This window comes from Mobula birostris, chromosome 5 (assembly GCF_030028105.1).
Source record: "Mobula birostris isolate sMobBir1 chromosome 5, sMobBir1.hap1, whole genome shotgun sequence".
Lineage (NCBI taxonomy): Eukaryota > Metazoa > Chordata > Chondrichthyes > Myliobatiformes > Myliobatidae > Mobula > Mobula birostris.
In genome coordinates, this window is record NC_092374.1 from 38,141,432 (window position 1) to 38,162,390 (window position 20,959).

The following is a 20,959-nucleotide window of genomic DNA, read 5'->3' on the forward strand; positions in this document are numbered from 1 at the left end:
CTCTGACTCTTATAATTTTATAAACTTCTGAAAAGTCACCCTTAGCCTCCTTCCCTTCAGGGAAAAACAATCCCAATTTATCCAATTATTCCCTGTAACACAAAGCCTACAGGCCAGGCAGAACTCCTGTGAGTATTTTCTGTGCTCTCCAGCTTAATTACCACTGTGCATCGCTTCGAGGGAAGTATTTACTTGCATTTTCCTATTCAGTAACACTCCCCAGGGCCCTATTTATGCTCTGGCCTTGTTTAATTTTAAAAAAATGCATTACTGCACTTCTGTCTGAGTTAAACTTTATCAGCCATTCTCTTGTCCACTTCCCTATTTGATCTGGATCTTGTAACTTTAGACAACCACCTCGCCTGACTTTACCACACATTTTCTTTCCCTTTTCTTTCTCTGGTTCTGCTTCTATAACAACAGAATTAGTTGTAATTGTGAGAGATCCATTCCTTCGAATGGCAGACTCCTGTTGGAAGTTTGTGCTGGATGATGACTTGTTCTACCGATTTATTTGAGTTATTCAGAAAAGGGAGGATTATGGAAAGGTGCCAGGGGAGAGTGAAATGGAGAGTGAGGTATGTGCATGTGTACTGCATATATGTGGGTGTTGTATGGGTGGGGGAGGGTTGGAACTGAGCAATGTTAGGATGTTTTGGCATGGGAGAATTACAGGATAAACATAGCATAAAAACTGCCAGAATATTTTGTACAAACTTGCATGGTAAAGGTCCTGCCAAAATCCACTAGCTGCATATTGATATAATGGTATTTCTGTCTGAAAAATGACTTTGCCTCCTAACTTGAGATATCAACCCCTACGCTGCCTGCAACTCTGAGATTCCTTTGTCAGCACTTAAAGAATGAAGTTTTGAAATAGCTGTCGCTGCTGCATATTATTTTGTCAGTTGTGCTCCATAGCTGAACTCTTGCAGAGAGGTTCCTTGGGGCAATTTGCCCAGCACTAACATGGCTAACTTTCTATTAGCATCTGCACTGGTGCCATCCTTCACTATCCTCGCATTAAATAGAAGGAAATGGTGCTGAGACCCCCTCCCCCCATCCCCATCCCCACTTGTTTGCTCATTAAAAATTTTCAGAATCCAGTTTGTTATCACTAACGTATGTCGTGAGATGTTTTGCAGCAGCAGTTCAGCACAAAGCATAACAACTAATGTAAGTTACAGAAACAAATAAGAAGTGAAAAAGACAAAAATCGAGGTAGCGTTTATGGATTTATGGACCATCCAGAAATCTGAGGGCATAGGGAAAGAAGCTGCTCATAAAACTTTGAGTGTGTGTCTTCGGGCTCTTGTACTTCATCCCCATTGGTAACAACACAAAGAGGGTTGTCCTGGTCGGTGAGGGTCTTTAATAACGGATGCCGCCATAGATCGGTTGCTAGGGTTAAAAAAAAAGCTCTCAATCTTTCAAAATAACTTTTTGTTTCTAATAAGAGTTTTTTTTAACTATTTAAAGAAGTTTAAAGGTTCTAAAAAAATTAAGATCTTGAAGTTACTACTTTTAAACTTTGTGCTGAACAATGCTAAAAACAGAGACAGATGTTCCTCAATCAGAGAATGAGAGCCAGTTGTCAATCAGATGTCTCCTTTTCCCTTTTGTTGTTGAGGTTTAGTTTGTCTTTTCCTGTTGGAACACTCCATACAAAACACAAGGCATTGCCATCCGGAATTCTTTAGTGCTTTTCAAATGTTCGTAATAGGGATGTTGCTCCAGCTGAATTTCAGAGCTCTGCAACAACTATGGACATCTCAAATCATCCCAAAGCAGTTACATACTGTGAGGTCATTCTCATGTTTAGTTGCTGTTGCAGTGTGGGGAGCAAAGTGCAAACTCTGCGCAAGATCCCACAAAAGTCCTGAAGAATGGTCTCAGTCGAAACATCGACAGTTTATTCTTTTCCATAGATGCTGCCTGACCTACTGAGTTCCTCCAGCATTTCGTATGTGTTGCCTTGGATTTCCAGCATCTGTAGACTTGCTTGTGTTTAAAACAAAAGTAATTTGCAGGATAAATATTGACGAGAATATTAAGGAGAGTCCGTTTAGAAAATGGAGAGTAGTTTCATTTATTCTAATTCAAACCAATTTCTTAAACCCTATGCTACAGTTCCAACCTAGAGTTTTCAGGGTTGGAATTTGAGCCCAATCCTTTTGGCCTTTTATTTTTATTTACTGAGAGATAAACTGCAGAAGAGCTAATTCCAGCCCAAAGAGCTGCACCACCCCGCAACCCCCCTATTTAATCCTAGCCTAATCTCAAGACAATTTACAGTGACCAATTAACCTACTGGCCAGTATATCTTTGGACTGTGGGAGGAAACCGGAGCACCCAGAGGAACCCCAAGCAGTTCATGGGGAGAACATACAAATTCCTTACGGATGGTGCCGGAATTGAACTCCGAACACGGAACAGCCTGAGCTGTAATAGCATTATGCTACCCGCTACACTCCTAAGGCTTAAAAGTAAGAATGCCAACAACTGAGCAACAGTAAGTGCACCATACAAAAACCACTTCCTGACTTCACTCTTGAATGTTCCCTGTTCTAAAATGAAGTCATTACCTCTTTTCAGAATTGATCAAAGGAAGTAATTTTTCTGTGCCTTCTACATAAGACCATGAGACATAGAAGCAGGAGTAGGCCATTCAGTCCATCAATATCATCAAATCTCTCATTTTAAATTACTTCATTAAATTCAACAACTCATCTCAAGGATCTCAAAGTAAAATAATGACCCTTGGCTTATTAAAGATTTAAGCCTCTGCAAATTTCTGGTGAAATCGCCCTCATCACCAGGCCCACCTTGAGTCCGCTATCACTACCTGCTTCGATGGCCTTTGCTGACATCTCCGAAGCTTCAACTGGATGGAATGGTCGCAGTGAGTTAGAATCACTAGGTATTTCCTCAACGCAGCATGAAATTTCAGATCAATAGGAATGGTATTATACTGAACTGTTCCAGGTTAACTGCTCCCCTGCTCCATGCCTGATGGTCAAGGGGAGCTAGCGTTCTCCCAGTTACTTCAATGAATGAGACTTTCTTACTTGATGCTTGCATTGGCCACCTAAGAGAGAAAATTAAGCTCACCAATGATTCACTTCATATTTATTTAGATGTGTGTGCTTTAGATACTGGTGTATACTCGGAGGGAGTTCAAAGTAGAGTTCAGATAATGGCCATATGAGATTATAACTTTGTTTGACGATCATGCTTACCGTGGGAGGACCATGCAATTATCTTGTGTATTTAAGTTCTCTCTGTACCCTTTCGGCAGATCCCTGGTGGAGGGTGGAATGGAATGCAGGGAATTTTAATTTACTGTCTGTTTGCAGTTGCAATATAAAAGGCAGGTCTTGTTGAATATATGACTTCGTGTATTAAGTGTAGCATTAATCACCAGAAATTTGTTAATACATTAGATTGACAATGAGCAATAAGGATACAACAAAGAAAACCAGGTATTGTCCATCCAGGCCTTTGTGTCTACTCCATTATTCAGTAGCCCTTTGGATCATTTTTACCTATGTTACTTCTCTATTAAATCTACTTCCCTCTCTCCCTTCCCCCTCTCTCTCCCTCTCTCTCTCCCCCTCTCTCTCCCCCTTTCTCCCCCTCTCTTCCTCTCTCTCTACCTCTATCTCTCTCCCCCTCTCTCGCTCCCTCTCTCCCTCCCTCTCTCCTCCCACCTCCAGCCTTTCTCCCTCCACCCTCTCTCCATCTCCCCTCTCTCCCTCCCCACCTCTTCTTCACCCTCTATCCCTACCCCCCTATCTCCCTACACTCCTCTCTCCCAACCACCCACTCCTCCCTCCCTCTCCCTCTCTCCCTCCCTCTCTGCCTCCCCCTCCCTCCCTATCTCCCTCTCCCTGTCTACCTCCCTCCCCCTCTCTCTTCCTCCCCTACTCTCTCTTCCACTCTCTCTCCCTCTCTCACTCCCTCTCCCTCCCTCTCTCTCTCCCCTGTCTCTCTCCCTCTCTCTCCCCCTCCCCTCTCTCTCCCTCCCTCTCTCGCGCTCTCCCTCTCTCTCCTTCTCTCTCTCTCCCTCTCTCTCTCTCCCTCCCATTCTCTCTCCCTCCTTCTCTTTCCCTCCCCTCTCTCTCTCACTCCCCTCTCTCTCTCCCTCCCTCCCTCTCTCCCTCCCTTTCTACCCCTCTCTCTCCCGTCTCTCTCCCCCTCTCTTTCTCCCTCCCTCTCTCCTCTCCCTCCCCCTCCCTCCCTTCCTCTCCTTCCCTCCCTCCCTCCCTCTCTCTCCCCCTCCCTCTCTCCCTCCCCTCTCTCTCCCTCCCCATCTCTCTCCCTCCCTCTCTCCCTATCTCCCTTCCTCCCTCTCCCTACCTCCCTCTCTCTGTCCCTCCCCCTCTCTCGCCTTCCCTCCCTCTCTCCCTCACTGTCTCCCTCCCTCTCTCTCCCTCTCTCTCTCCCTCCCCCTCCCTCCCTTCCTCTCCTTCCCTCTCCTTCTCTCTCCTTCCCTCCCTCCCTTCCTTCCTCTCTCCCTCCCTCTCTCTCTCTCTCGCCCCTCCCTCACTCTCTCCCCCCTCCCTCCCTCTCTCCCTCCCTCACTCTCTTCCCACCTCCCTCTCTCCCTCCCTCACTCTCTCTCCCTCTCTCCCTCCCTCTCTCCTCTCCCTCTCCCTCTCCTTCCCTCTCTCTCCCCTTCCCTCCCTCTCCCTCCCTCTCCCTCCCACCCTCCCTCTCTCATTGGTGTTTGACAGAATTTTTTTGGGTGGGCTCTTTTAGGGTTTGTTTTGTGGCTGTCTGTAAGGAGACAAATCTCAAGGCCTAATATACATGCTTTGATAATAAATGTACTTTGAACTTTGAAGATGGAAGAAGGAAGAGAGATAAGGCTAACACATAACACATATTTAAATGGGGAAAGAATTCAAAGTTCTGAGATGCAACGGGACTTGGGAGTCCTTGTACAGGATACCCTTAAGGTTAACCTCCAGGTTGAGTCAGTAGTGAAGAAGGCGAATGCAATGTTGGCATTCATTTCCAGAGGAATAGAGTATAGGAGCAGGGATGTGATGTTGAGGCTCTATAAGGTGCTGGTGAGACCTCACTTAGAATACTGTGGGCAGTTTTGGTCTCCTTATTTAAGAAAGGATGTGCTGATGTTGGAGAGGGTACAGAGAAGATTCACTAGAATGATTCCGGGAATGAGAGGATTAACATATGAGGATCGTTTGTCCATTCTTGGACTGTATTCCTTGGAGCTTAGAAGAATGAGGGGAGACCTTATAGAAACATTTCGAATGTTGAAAGGCATGGACAGAGTGGATGTGGCAAAGTTGTTTCCCATGATGGGGGAGTCTAGTACGAGAGTGCTTGACTTAAGGATTGAAGGGCGCCAATTCAGAACAGAAATGCGAAAAAATTTTTTAGTCTTGCATGCACTGCTCTCTTGAGATATATCCACAGATTCTCGATGATGTTTAGGTCAGGGGACTGTGAGGGCCATGGAAAAACCTTCAGCTTGCGCCTCTTGAGGTAGTCCATTGTGGATTTTGAGGTGTGATTAGGTTCATCATCCTGTTGTAGAAGCCATCCTCTTTTCACCTTCAGCTTTTTAACAGATGGTGTGATGTTTGCTTCCAGAATTTGCTGGTATTTAATTGAATTCATTCTTCCCTCTACCAGTAAATGTTTCCCGTGCCACTGGCTGCAACACAAACCCAAAGCATGATCGATCCACCCCCGTGCTTAACAGTTGGAGAGGGGTTCTTTTCATGAAATTCTGCACCCTTTTTTCTCCAAACATATCTTTGTTCATTACGGCCAAGTTCCATTTTAACTTCATCAGTCCACAGGACTTGTTTCAAAAATGCATCAGGCTTGTTTAGATGTTCGTTTGAACCTTTTCAATAGAACTTTTTGGCCGCAATGAGCAAAGGTATGTTTGGAGAAAAAAGGGCATGACCAAAACATATGAGTTAAAGAAGCTATCTCAGAGTGACATCTATCACTAATATGATTTATATCAGAGTAATAACGAGCTAATTTATCCTTAGACGTATGGGCCCTATGTACTACTTTAAAGTGTATCAGTGCATGTTTAGCACATATAGAGGATGAATTAACTAATTGAAGAATTTGGTCCCATTTTTCAATAGGAAGCTTAAGTTCCCTTTCCCAATCATTCTTAATTTTATTAGATAAGTCTGGATATATTTTCATAATTATATTATAAATGGTTGCTATTACACCTTTCTGGAAAGGATTTAAATCTAAAATTTTTTCAAAAATATCCTTTGGATATAGATTCGGAAAGGTAGGAAGAACAGTATTTAAAAAGTTTCTAATCTGTAAATATCTAAAGAAATGGGATCCAGGCAAATTATATTTATCAGATAATTGTTCAAAGAATAATTAGAAGTGTCATTTATGATCCTTCTATTAAATTCGAAAAGACTTGGAGGCCATTTATTCAACACTTCCATATGATGTAATTTGACCTTTTCCAAACCTATTCTATTAATTTCAAATATATGGAGAGAGGAGCGGAGGTAATGACACTAATGGCCCTATTTGACGTAACATAACAGCCCATGTCTTTTCTTTTCTCAGTTTAGTTGCTTCGTATTGTTTAGTTTTTTTTGTTTTTTTTCTTTTTCCATGCTACTTTTACATTTTTTTATTATATTCGTATTCGTATTTTGCAAGACTTTGGGAGGTTTAATATCCGTGTGTTAACTGAGTTTATATTTTTATATGCTAATTATTAATAATGTAATCCCAATAGCTTTGTATTAATATTATGTTATGTTTAACATTTTGATATCAATAAAAAGATGAGAAAAGAAAGTAAACATCATCGTGAATCTGTGGATAGACCTCAAAAGAGCAGTGCATGCAAGACGGTCCAAAAATCTCACAGAACTAGAAGTCTTTTGCAAGGAAGAATGGGCGAAAATCCCCCAACAAGAATTGAAAGACTCTTAGCTGGCTAGAAAAAGCGTTTACAAGCTGTGATACTTGCCAAAGGGGGTGTTACTAAGTACTGACCATGCAGGGTGCCCAAACTTTTGCTTCAGGTCCTTTTCCTTTTTTGTTATTTTGAAACTGTAAAAGATGGAAATAAAAAAGTTTTCTTGCCTAAGATATTAAAGAAATGTGTCATCTTTAACTTTATGCCTTTTCAAAATCAGTTCATCTTTTACTCACTTAGCAATTCACAGTAACAGAAATTTTGACCGGGGTGCCCAAACTTTTGCATGCCACTGTATGTATTTTGCATGCCACTCATTCCACCGAGATGCAACACAGAGCGTCATAGGAAGTCATTCCTGCCTGTGGCCATCAAACTTTACAACTCCTCCCTTGGAGGGTCAGACACCCTGAGCCAATAGGCTGGTCCTGGACTTATTTCCTGGCATTTACATATTACTATTTAATTATTTATAGTTTTATTACTATTTAATTATTTATGGTGCAACTGTAACAAAAACCAATTTCCCGAGGGATCAATAAAGTGTGACTATGACTATGTACTTAGATAATAAATTTACTTTGAATTTTGAACTTTGAACAAAAGTTTGGTTTCACAATATAAAGTTTTAAATAGTGGGGGAGTGTGAGATTTAGGTAAGTGCCATGAAATTTTTTACAGGAAATGTTACAATTAGTTTAGCAACCCAACTAAAATGATGGCAACTTAACCAGACCAGCAGGTAATCATATTGTGCTGAAATATCAGCTCATTATCAGAAAGACGATCAAAACATAATGATATGGGTAGCAAGATCAGAGAGTGGAGTGCATTTAATAGAAAGTGTAGCAGTTTAAGAGATAGAAGTAAAAATAGCTAAAATTCCCAATTTAATATTATTTAAATGCATGAGGCATTCGGGAAATGATAAACATGTTTCAAGGTGATCAAGGTTGGTGCAGTGTATTTGATGTTTCAGAAAGGTAAGCAGAATAGAAAACTTCACCTGTGAGTCAACTGGGGTGATATACTGCGTCCGGTGCTCCTGATGTGGCCTTCTATATATTGGCGAGACCCGACGCAGACTGGGAGACCGCTTTGCTGAACACCTACGCTCTGTCCGCCAGAGAAAGCAGGATCTCCCAGTGGCCACACATTTTCATTCCACATCCCATTCCCATTCTGACATGTCTATCCACGGCCTCCTCTACTGTAAAGATGAAGCCACACTCAGGTTGGAGGAACAACACCTTATATTCCGTCTGGGTAGCCTCCAACCTGATGGCATGAACATCGACTTCTCTAACTTCCGCTAATGCCCTACCTCCCCCTCGTACCCCATCCGTTATTTATTTTTATACACACATTCTTTCTCTCACTCTCCTTTTTCTCCCTCTGTCCCTCTGACTATACCCCTTGCCCATCCTCTGGGTTCCCCCCCCCCACCGTCTTTCTTCCCGGACCTCCTGTCCCATGATCCTCTCATATCCCCTTTTGCCTATCACCTGTCCAGCTCTTGACTCCATCCCTCCCCCTCCTGTCTTCTCCTATCATTTTGGATCTCCCCCTCCCCCTACCACTTTCAAATCTCTTACTAACTCTTCCTTCAGTTAGTCCTGACGAAGGGTCTCGGCCTGAAATGTCGACTGTACCTCTTCCTAGAGATGCTGCCTGGCCTGCTGCGTTCACCAGCAACCTTGATGTGTGTTGCCAGAATAGAAAAGGTTAGGTTTGAGAGTGAAGGATGCCAAACGCATTGTGGGTGTAACTTCACCAGAAAGCCTAAGGCCTGCTTCTGTCCTGTTCTTTCCTCTGACTCTATGGCTGTATGACAGCGGTGATTTATAACTTCCACCTTCTCAATGACAATTAGGGATGATCAATAAATGTAGTCCAGATCGCAAAAATTAATATAGAAATAAATCACCATTGAGAATGGCCAATCGCTATGTCGTGTAAAATAAATAATGAGACCTTGTAATAAATGTAATGTAATAAGAATGAGCAAATGTAATTGTAAATGATAATATTGAACTAATTGTGAAGACCAGTTAACAGAGACATTCACAGTTAGGTGATTCTGGACCTATATTCATAATCACCATTAATGAAAGTCAAGCACCTGATTATTGCCCTGCTCACAACCCACTAAATCCAAATATATTAAACATATAACTACATATGTACCCAAATTCATTAAAAATTTCACCAAATAATTGTTCTGTGCAACAAAACAAAACAAATTTAGCCAACTTGTTTATTGCAAGTAATTAATTACCTGACTGTCAGTTTGATGTGTGTCTTTCCCTCTGAGACACAAGTTCCACAAAATAGTTTCTGTATTTTAGATAGCGATGCAGATCAACTATTTTATGTGTTGAAACTGTGGAAAAGGATGTTTCACATCTTTACAGTTCAAATTTCAAAGTAAGTTTATTGTCCAAGTACATATGTGTCTCCATATCCTACCTTGAGATTCATTTTCTTGTGGGCATTCAAGGTAACTATAAAGGAACACAATAGAACCAATGAAAATCTGCATACAAAGATAGACAAACAACCAATATGCAAAAGACAACAAATTGTGCAATGCAAAAAGAAAACAAACAAAATAATAATAATAATAATAAAAAATAAATATTGAGAACATGAGCTGTAGAGTCCTTGAAAGTGAGTTCATGGATCGTGGAGTCAGTTTAGTGAGTGAAGTTATCCACTCTGGTTCAGGAGTCTAATGGTTGAAGGATAATAAATGTTCCTCAACCTGGTGCTGTGGGACCTATGGCTCTTGATGGTAGCAGCAAGAAGAGAGCATAGCCAGGATGGTGGATGCTGCTTTCCCGCGACAATGATGGGGATATTGAAATATCTATTTTGGCTAACTCAGATATTTTTGGAAGATGGCATACTAGTTTCCAAACATTCACATCTGTATTTTGATGGATTTGTCATGCCAATTCATCAGTGATCTTAAATTCCACATATTCCACCAACACATCTGCATCTCTGAATTATGAGAGTATTTAAAGACCACAAGACCATAAGATATAGGGGCAGAAGAAGGCCATTCGGCCCATCGAGTCTGCTCCGCCATTCAATCATGGGCTGATCTATTTCTTCCAGCCATCCCCACTCCCCTGCCTTCTCCCCCTACCCTTTGATGCCCTGGCTAATCAAGAACCTATCTATCTCTGCCTTAAATGCACCCAATGACTGGTCTCCACAGCCACTCATGGCAACAAATTCCACAGATTTACCACCCACTGATTAAAGTAATTTCTCTGCATCTCTGTTCTAAATGGACGTTCTTCGATCCTGAAGTTGTTCCCTCTTGTCCTAGACTCCCCTACCATGGGAATTAACTTTGCCATATCTAATCTAGGCCTCTTAACATTCAGAATGTTCTATGAGATGCCCCCTCATTCTCCTGAACTCCAGGGAATACAGCCCAAGAGCTGCCAGAGTTCCTCATATGGTAACCCTTTCATTCCTGGAATAATTCTCCTGAATCTTCTCTGAACCCTCTCCAACACGGCGCAGCACATCACACATACCAATCTTCCATCCGTGGACTCACTTCACACCGCAAGCTGACGGAGCAGTGCTGCCAGGATAATCAAGGACACAACCCACCCAGCCAACACACTTTTCATCCCTCTTCCCTCGGGGAGAAGGCTCAGGAGCTTGAAGACTCATACAGCCAGATTTGGGAACAGCTTCTTTCCAACTGTGATCAGACTGCTGAACGGATCCTGACCCGGATCTGGGCCATACCCTCTAAATATCCGGACCTGCCTCTCGGTTTTTTTGCACCACCTTACTCTCCATTTTTCTATTTTCTATTTATGATTTATAATTTAAATTTTTAATATTTACTAATTTTTACTATTTTTAATATTTTTAATATTTAATATTTGTAATCCAGGGAGTGGGAAGCGCAGAATCAAATATCGCTGTGATGATTGTACGTTCTAGTACCAATTGTTTGGCGACAATAAAGTATAAAATATAAAGTATAATTTCAGTAAATCCTTTCTGAAATAAGGAGCCCAAAACTGCACACAATACTCTAAGGGTTCCCTTATAGAGCCTCAACATCACAGCCCTGCTCTTATATTCTATACCTCTAGAAATGAATGCCAAAATTGCATTTGCCTTCTTCACCACCGACTCAACCTGGAGGTTAACCTTTAGGGTATCCTGCACAAGGACTCCCAAGTCCCTTTGCATCTCTGCATTTTGAATTCTCTCCCCATCTAAATAATAGTCTGCCAGTGTATTTCTTCCATCAAAGTGCATGACCATACACTTTCCAACATTGCATTTCATTTGCCATTTCTTTGCCCATTCCCCTAAATTATCTAAGTCTCTCTGCAGACTCTCTGTTTCCTCAACACTACTCACTCCTCCACTTATCTTTGTATCATCGGCAAATTTAGCCCAAATCCATTAATCCTATAATCTAAATCATTGACATACATTGTTATAAGCAGCGGTCCCAACACCGACCCCTGTGGAAATCCATGGTAACCAGATCCTTTTATTCCCACTCTCTGTTTTCTGCCAATCAGCCAATGCTCCACCCATGCTAGTAACTCCCCTGTAATTCCATGGGCTCTTATCTTGCTAAGCAGCATTATGTGCGGTCTACCTCAGTGAGAAATGGACTATACTCCAGAAGCAAATGTTTGTCATGTTTCTTAAACCACTGAATCTGGCATTATAACTCTGACTTACCTTGTTCAAACATTACAGACTGTTTGACTAAAGAGAACACGTTCTCTACACTGAGGTTTTGCATAAAAGCTCTCTGAATGGTTGGAAAAAGTTGGTAGTCACCTTTGCAGACAATGCTCTGTAGAAATTTGCAGTTTGACAGAGAATATTTTGACAGATATGCACATCCATCACTGTCTTATTCTTACTTTGCATCTTCATATGTAACTCATTTAATGCCGAATGAAATGTGATAGTTATCTACGAATGACATCATTTGGTTCTTCTAAGCTCAACAATGAACCTTTAGCGTGGTTCAGAATGACAAATACGTTAAATGTGCTAGCATGACCCTCATGGAAGCATCCAGCGTATTTCTGTATGTAAAACCAAATCTCTGCCCTAGGTGCCAAATTCCTCACACAAAAGCTGAAACTATGAGTGGTTCCTGGGCTGGTTCTGATAAGGTTGATTATTTCAACATGTCTATTATTCACATCATTTACAAAATAAAACCTGGCAAATAATGCCTGCTGGTGTACAATTCAATAATATGAAAAATTGTCTCTCTTATCTTCTAACAGCACTTGGCTACAGCCCTGTTTTTCTTAATAAATGAGCAAAACAGGAGCGCTGTCACTTGTTATTGCTTACTTTGGTGAAATATTGAAACTTCCCTAGGTATCTAATGCAACAATTTTCATCTCTTGCAGTTCCATTTTGTCAGAGAACTATTTCTCCTGTAGCAGCAAGGTTAGTAGTTTAGACCTGAGTGACTGCAGGACGTCTTTAATATCCTGGCTTTCATTCATAACAAAGCTCACAAACTCAGAAGAAGGCAACCTTTCATTGAGCAGACTATCCATGTTTTCTGAGACATTCAGAGCACACTTTGACTCTGCCAACTCAGGTGACTGAAATTTTTTTCCACCTTTCCCTCAAGTGTCTATTGTCAGTAATCAGGGATGAGCAGGCTATTAAAATGCTGCTTTTTATTACCTTTATTAATTTCATTACTTTGTATCTGGCTTTGTACTACTGACTTTTTGAGCGATGTGATCATTCATTTTTGTTTTAATTTTTGTTGCTTGATGTTTCTAAATCTCTGCTTTCTGACTTTGCATCCTGGTGGAAAATCAAAGCTAAATTTTGTTTGATTGATAATGTAGATAAACCGCGCAATAAAATTATTACAAACTAGGCTGATGCATTTACAGCTACTGCTGAGTACAATGAATAAATCATGTTTCTGTCCCTCTCTACAGTAATCAGAATCAGATTTCTCGTCACTGATTTGAAATTTGTTGCTTTGTGGTCGTAGTACAGTGGAAATGCATAAAATTACTACGAATAAATAAGTAAATATTTGTGATATAAGTCCAGAGTCATCTTCATACCTTTTTTGTTTGAATGCTTTCACCATATTCTGTTCTGCACCTACTCATCCACAAGAAGAATGCATGTGATTGTACAATCATTTTTTTAAACTGATACCATAATGTTATCATTACATAATGGGACTATAATATAATTTCATATTCTAATACAGAGCTTAGAAATATTGATGAACTGCAAGCAGCATGTGAAAGAACTGCATGTGTCTCGAGAGTTTGTGTTTCAGTGCTTTCAGTTGTCTGAATTTTATATGTCGTAGTATAAATTATTGCAGTATAAAACTGCAATAGGTGGGCAGCTTTATAATCAGTAGAATTTCTGTAGCTCATAATAAGGTCAAGGGCAAGACTGTTATGGTCAATCATATCAAAACCAGTGCTAACTGCAGATAAACACTGGAGCAGGATTGTGTACAAGTTATGCACTGAAGGTCAGAGAATGAAATTAAAATGAGCGAGCTCAGAACAGAACAGAGAACAATGATGGAATTAAAAACCTTATGACTGAAGCAAGGACACTTGTGCAAGGTCTGATGCAGTAAACAAGCTGCTGATGGGATTTAACGGGCCTGGTAGCATCTGTGGATAGAAATAGACACCCAACGTTTTGTGTCAAGAGCTTTCATGTGGTCTGTGGAAAGGACCACATCTGTGGTGGTTAAGTGTAAGTCCACGTTTCAGGCCAAGACCCTTCATCAGAACTGCAGACCCTCATCAGAGGCTCTTGGCCCAAAACATGGTCTGTTCACTCTCTTCCAAAGATGCTGTCTGGCCTGCTGAGCTCCTCCAGCATTTTGTGTGTGTTGCTTAGATTTCCAGCGTGAGCAAGTTTTCTGTTGTTTGTGGTAGTTAAGTCTGGAAATGAAAGTTCACAGGGTTGGTTACCGAAGAATTTGGAAGGTATACTATTAAGGATCTCAAGATAACTAAAGAGATTGACAGTCATTATGCACAATCATAGAAAAAGCCACATGAAAACGAGGATTTTGAGAGAGAGGATAAATGGGCATCCAGAGAAAGAGGAACAAAACTCAACTGAGCAATGAAAGAGAAACGGTTTTCAGGGTTCTGAGGAACAGGATGTGGCTGTTGCTTTTGTATAGATACAACATACTTGTTAGATCTGTTGTGCATGTAACCAAAATACCCATACTCAGAAATATTATAGTTATGAAGAAATCACTTTTGTTAAATTAAAAGTCAATGTTTGAAATACAAATAAATTAGTATTGACAGAATCCTACTAAGGACGTAACTATTCAGTCAAATATGATGCATTTGATAAAATACTGCTGTATAAGATGGTTCAAGGGTAACTTATGAGCATACATAGAAGATTCAAAGTTAAAGGTAAATTTATTATCAAAGCACATACTGTATATGTCACCCTATATACAGGCATACGCAATAAATCCAATGACCATGGCAAAACCAATGAAAGGCTGCAACGCCAAGGTGAACAACCAGCGTGCAAAAGACAACAAACTGTGCAAGTACGGAAGGAAGGAAAGAAAGAAATGATTCATTGCAATACAACACAGAGTCGGCCCTTCCGGCCCAGCAATTCCCAATTGAATCCAGGCCTAATCACAGGACAATTTACAATGACCAATTACCTACCAACCAGTAGGTCATTGGGCTGTGGGAGGAAACCGGAGCACCCGGAGGAAACCCACGCGGTCATGGGGAGAACGTACAGACTCCTTACAGGCAGCAGTGGGAATTGAGCCTGGGTCGCTGATAGTGGAAAGCATTGTGCTAACCACTCCGCTACTGTGCATACTGTAAATAATAAACAGTAAATATAGGGAATGTGAGATGAAGAATTCGTGAGAGTGAGCCCATAGATTGTTGGAACAGTTCACTGATGCATGTTGAGTGGAGTTATCCTCTCTGGTTCAAGAGCCTAATGGTTGAAGGATAATAACTGTTCCTAAACCTGGTGATGTGAGTCCTGAGGCTCCTGTACCTTCTTCCTGATGGCAACAGTGAGAAAAGAGCATGATCTGGTTGATGGGGGGGGGGGGCAGTCCCTGATGATAGATGCTGCTTTCCTGCACCAATGTTCCATGTAGATGTGCAGAGTGGTTGGGAGGGCTTTACCCATGATGGACTAGGCCATATACATAACTTTTAGTAGGATTTTCTGTACTTTATTTTCCCGGTATGTTTCCATAACAGGCTGTGACGCAACCTGTCAATATAGTCTCCACCTCACATCTAAGGAAGTCTGTCCAAGTTTTAGAGGTCATGCCAAATCTTTGCAAACTTCTAAAGAAGTTTTGAGCTGCAGAGGTAGTAATGTGGGACAAGGAAATGGTTGACGACCTGATTAAGTATTTTGCATCAGTCTTCACTGTGGAAGACACTAGCAGTATGCTAGAAGTTTGAAGGTGTCGGGGCAGAGGTGTGTGAGGTTGCTATTACGAGGGAGAAGGTTCTTGGGAAGCTAAAAGTTCTGGTTAGATAAGTCACTTGGACTAGATGGATTACACCCCAGATATCTGAAAGAGGTAGCTGAAGAGGTAGTGAAGGCATTAATAATGATCTTTCAAGAACCAATAGATTCTTGTATGGCTCCAAAAGACTGAAAAATTGCAAATATGACTCCACTCTTCAAGAAGGGAGAGAGACAGAATAATGGAAATTATGAGCCTGTCAGTCTGACCTCAGTGGTTGTCAAGATGTTGGAGTCGATTGTTAAGGATGTGGTTTTGGGGTACTTGGTAGCACATGGTAAAATAGGCCAAAGTCAGCATGGTTTCCATGAGGGAAAATCTTTTGTGACAAATCTGTTGGAATTCTTTGAAGAAATAACAAGCAGGATAGACAAAGGAGATTTGGTGGATACTGTATTGCTTGGATTTTCAGAAGGCCTTCGACAAGTTACTGCACATGAGGCTGCTTAAGATAAGAGCCCTAGTATTACAGGAAAGGTGCTAACATGGATAGAAGATTGGCTGTCTGCAAAAGGAAAAGAGTAGGAATAAATGGTTTTTCTCTGATTGGCTGCCAGTGACTAGTGGTTTTCTGCGGGCATTGGTGCTGGGACCGCTTCTTTTCACATTGTGTGTCATTTATTTGGATGATGGAATTGATGGCTTTGTGGCCAGGTTTGTGAATGATACAAAGATAGGTGGAGAGGCAGGCAGTGTGGAGGAAGCAGAGAGGCTGCGGAAGAGCTTAGTCAGATTAGGAGAATGGGCAAAGAGGTGGCAGATGGAATACAGTGTAAGGAAGTGTATGGTCATGCACTTTGGTAAAAGGAACAAAAGCATAGACTATTTTCTAAACGGGAAGAAAATTCAAAAATTCAAAAATTTAAGGTGCAGAGGATTTGGGAGCCCTCGTGCATGATTCCCTAAAGGTTAACTTGCAGGTTGAGTTAGTGGTGAGGGAGGCAAGTGCAATGTTAACATTCATTTCAAGAGGACTAGTATATAAAAATAAGAGAGTACTGCTGAGGCTTTATAAGGCTCTGGTGAATCCTCACTTGGAGTATTGTGAGCAGTTTTGAGCCTCTTATCTAAGAAAGGATGTGCTGACATTTGAGTGGGTTCAAATGAGGCTCACAAAAATAATTCTGGAATTGAAAAGCTTATCATAAGAGGAGCATTTGATGGCTCTGGGGCTGTACTCACTAGAATTCAGAAGAATGAGGGGTGATCTAATTGAAACCTATTGAATGGTGAAAGGCCTTGATTAGATTAGATTATGAGGACATGCAGTCCTCTTTTATTGTCATTTAGTAATGCATGCATTAGGAAATGATACAATATTCCTCCGGTGTGATATCACAAAAACACAGGACAGACCAAGACTGAAAAACTAACAAAAACCACATAATTATAACATATAGTTACAACAGTGCAACAATACCATAACTTGATGAAGAACAGTCCGTGGCACAGTAAAAAAGTTCAAAGTTTCTCAAAAGTCCCACATCTCACACAGACGGGAGAAGGAAGAAAACTCCCCCTGCCATGCCCGACCACAGTCCGACTCTGAGTCGTCCAAAAACTTCGAGCTCTGATCAGCCCTCTGACACCGAGCGCCATCTCTATCCGAACACTTCAACCCCAGCCTTGGTTGCCAGCAGCAGGCAAAGCCGGGGATTTTGGGGCCTTCCCTCTGGAGATTCTTGATCACATAGTAACAACAGCAGCGAACCAGGCATTTCAGAAATTTCTCCAGATGTTCCTCTGCTTCTCACGTCTGTCTTCATCAAATCAAAATTGTCCACAGCCCCTATTTAACAGAAATGATATCATTTCACCGGAGAGCTGCGCGCGCTGCCATCTTCTCCTCCCGCCTACCTTTATAGAGTATATGATAGAGTTAATGTGGAGAGGATGCTTCCTATAGAGGGAGAATCTAAGACCAGATGGCACAGCCTCAGAACAGAAGGACATCCATTTAGAACAGAGAGTAGTAGGAATTTCTTTTGCCAGAAGGTGGTCAATCTGTGGATTCATCACCACAAGTAGCTATGACCATGTCATTAGGTGTATTTAAGGTGGAGGCTGATGGGCTCTTAATAAGTCAGAGCATGAAAGGTTATGGGGAAGAGGCAGGGGAATGGGTTGAGAGAGAAATGGATCAGCCAAGATCAAATGGGGAGGCAAACCCAATGGACCAAATGGACTGATTCAGCTCTTATGTCTTACGGTCTTATAGAAGTAGAGGCTTTCTTTGTAATTGACTTACATGCTGGGCCCAGGGCAAGTTCTCTGAGAGGATAACACTGAGGATTTAAAGTTGCTGACCCTCTTCACATCTGATCCCCCTGAGAGGACAGGCTCATGGACCTCTGGTTTCCTCCTCCTGAAGTCAATAATCAGCTCCTTGGCCTTGCTGACATTGAATAGATGGTGTTGTTCTGGCACTACTCAACCAGGAGAGAAAGGTTAGATTGGTTAACAGAGAAGTCAGGGAGGTTTTGACCACTTCTAGAGATGAAGGCAGAGCAGTGGATCTGGTGTTATTATTATTCTTATGTGAACTGATTTTACAAGGCATTTGACAAGGCTCCCCCTGCTAGGAGCCTTCATAAAGTTAAGAGGTAAGGGATCTATAGAAACTTGGTTGTATGGATTCAAAAATTTGCTTGCTCAGAGAAGAGAGGGTGGTAGTAGATGGAATATATTCTGCTTGGAGTTCAGTGACCAATGGTGTTCTGCAGGGATCTGTTCTAGGGCCCCTGCTCTTTGTGATTTTTATAAATGACTCTGATGAGTGGTTTAGTAAGTTTGCAGATGACACGGAGCTTGGTGGTGTTGTGGACAGTGTAGAAGTTTGTTGAAGGTTGTAACCTACAATGGGTCATTGAGCAGCTGCAGAGCTGGGCTGAGAAATGGCAGATAGAGTTCAAACCAGAAAAGTGTGAAGTAATTCACTTTGCAAAGTCGAACATTAAGGCAGAGCACAGGGTTAACGGCAAAGTTCTTAACAGCCTGGAGGAACAGGGGGATCTTGGGGTTCACGTCCATAAACCCCTCAAAGCTGTAGCACAATTTGATAGTGTGGTTAAGAAGGCGTACGGTGAGTTGGCCTTCGTTAGCCACGAGGATTAAGTTTAGCAACCAAGAGGAAATTTTGCAGCTCTATTAAAAATTCCATTTAGACCATTCTTGGAGTATTGTGTTCAGCTGTGGTTGCCTCATTATAGGAAAGATGTGGAAGCTTAGAGAAGATACAGAGGAGATTTGCTAAGATCCTGCCTGGATTAGAGAGCATATCATATGAGGATATATTGAGAAAGATAGGGTCTTCCTCTTTGGAGCAAAGGGCGATGAGGGGTGACTTGGACTTAATAGTGGTATAAAAGATGATTAAAGCAATGGGAAGATTAGAAGCCCAGAGACTTTTTCCCAGAGCAGAAATGGATAAAACCAGGGGGCATAACTTAAGGTGTTTGGAAGAAATTTTAGGGGAGTTATCAGAGGTAAGATTTTTACACGAAGAGCTGTAGGTGCATGGAATGCTCTGCAAGGGTGGTGGCAGATGTTTTAGGGACATTTATGATATTCTCAGATAGGCACATGGACAGCAGAAAAATTGAGGGCTATGCAGATTAAATTGATCTTAGAGTAGATTAAAAGGTCAGTACATCATAGGATGAAGGGCCTGTGCTGTGCTTTACTGTTCTATGTTTTGTATACTTCTGTGTATAGTACTGAACTCCTCATTTAAGGAATGATGCTAATGTGTTGGAAAAGGTACAGAGAAGGTTTATTAGACCAATTCCTGGAACAAACAGACTATAGTGTGATAAAAGGATGGACCATATTGGCTTGTATCCATTGGTGATAAGAACGGCAAATGGTGATTTGATCACAACATAAACTAATGATATTTCCCCGTTTAATTATTTTACATTTGCCCATGGCACTTTGATGGATTCTTATTTCTCATGTTTCTGATTTCAAGGTCAAGATCAAAGTCATAGTGAATTTATTAACAAACTACATACTGTGTATATCACCATCTACTGCCTTGAGATTCATTTTCGTGCAGGTACTTACAGGAAAATAAAGAAGCACAATAGAATTTATGAGAAACTATACATAAACAAAGACTGACAAGCAACCAATGTACAAAAAAGACAAAAGACAAAATGTGTAAATTAAAAAATATCTGAATTATACTGAGAACACACACAAAACACTGGAGAAACTCATCAGGTCAGGCAGCAGCTATGGAAAAGAATAAAGAGTCGACGTTTCTGGCCAAGACCTTTATTTCCTCTTTTCTGTAGATGCTGCCTGACCTGCTGAGTTCCTCCAGTGTTTTGTGTGTGTTGCTTTGGATTTCTAGCATCTGCAGATTTTCTAATGTTGGTGTTAATACTGTTGAAGTTATGTAAGAAGTTGGTGAGGAATAATTTGGAATATTGTGTGTAATTTTGGCCACCTACCTACAGGAAAGATGTAAATAAGGTTGAAAGAATGCAGTGACAATTTACAAGGATGTTGCCAGGGCTGGAGGACCAGAGTTATAAAGAAAGATTGAATAGGTTAGGACTTTATTCCTTGGGACATTGAAGATTGCGAGGAGATTTGATATAGGTATTCAAAATGATAAGGGGTGTAGCTAGGGTAAGCACAAGCAGGCTTTTTCCACTGAAGTTGGGTGGGACTACAACTTGAGGTGATGGGTAAAAAGTGAAACGTTTAAGGGGAACATGAGAGGAGAATTCTTCACTCAGAGGATTGTGAGAGTGTGGTGTGAGCTGACAGCACAAGTGGTACATGCGAGCTTGATTTCACCATTTAAGAGAATTTTGGATAGGTGCATGGAGGGGTATGAAGGGCGAGAATCCGGGTGTAGGTTGATAGGACGAGGCTGTTTAATGGTTCAGCATGGACTATATGGACTGAAGGGCCTGTTTGTATGCTGTACTTTTCTGTGACTATGAGTTGTCGAGTCACCGGAAGTGAATCTGTAGGCTGTGGAATTACGTTTGTAATTCCTAGTGAAGCTGATTCAGGAGTCTGATGGCCAAAGGCTGAAGCACATCTGTGGATGTAAACTTCCCACTATTCAGGACATTTACAGTGATGAGTGTATAAAAAGGATCAGTGGGGATCTGAGTCACCCCAACCACAAACTGTTCCAGCTGCTGCCATCTGGGAAACAGTACTGCAGCATTGAAGCCAGGACCAACAGGCTCCGGGACAGCTTCTTCCACCAGGTCATTAGACTGATTAATTTGCACTGATACAATTGTATTTCTATTGACTGTTCTGTTGTATACCTTACTGTACATACTATTTATTACAAATTACTATAATTTGTACATTGCAGATTCAGATGGAGACTTACCGTAAAGATTTTTACTCCTCATGTATGTGAAGGATGTAAGAAATAAAGCCAATTCAATTCAAGTGTTCCTGAA

The 20,959-nt window shown here is 41.3% G+C and overlaps 1 long non-coding RNA gene across 1 annotated transcript in view; it reads left to right on the forward strand.

Moving 5' to 3' along the window:
- Nucleotides 1–405: 405 nt before the first annotated feature.
- Nucleotides 406–20,959, forward strand: part of LOC140197235 (uncharacterized) — a 67,244-nt gene continuing 46,690 nt past the window's right edge. Inside the window, exon 1 of the long non-coding RNA XR_011885884.1 lies at nucleotides 406–578. This is a non-coding gene — a long non-coding RNA (uncharacterized lncRNA). The remainder of the gene's footprint in view (nucleotides 579–20,959) is intronic.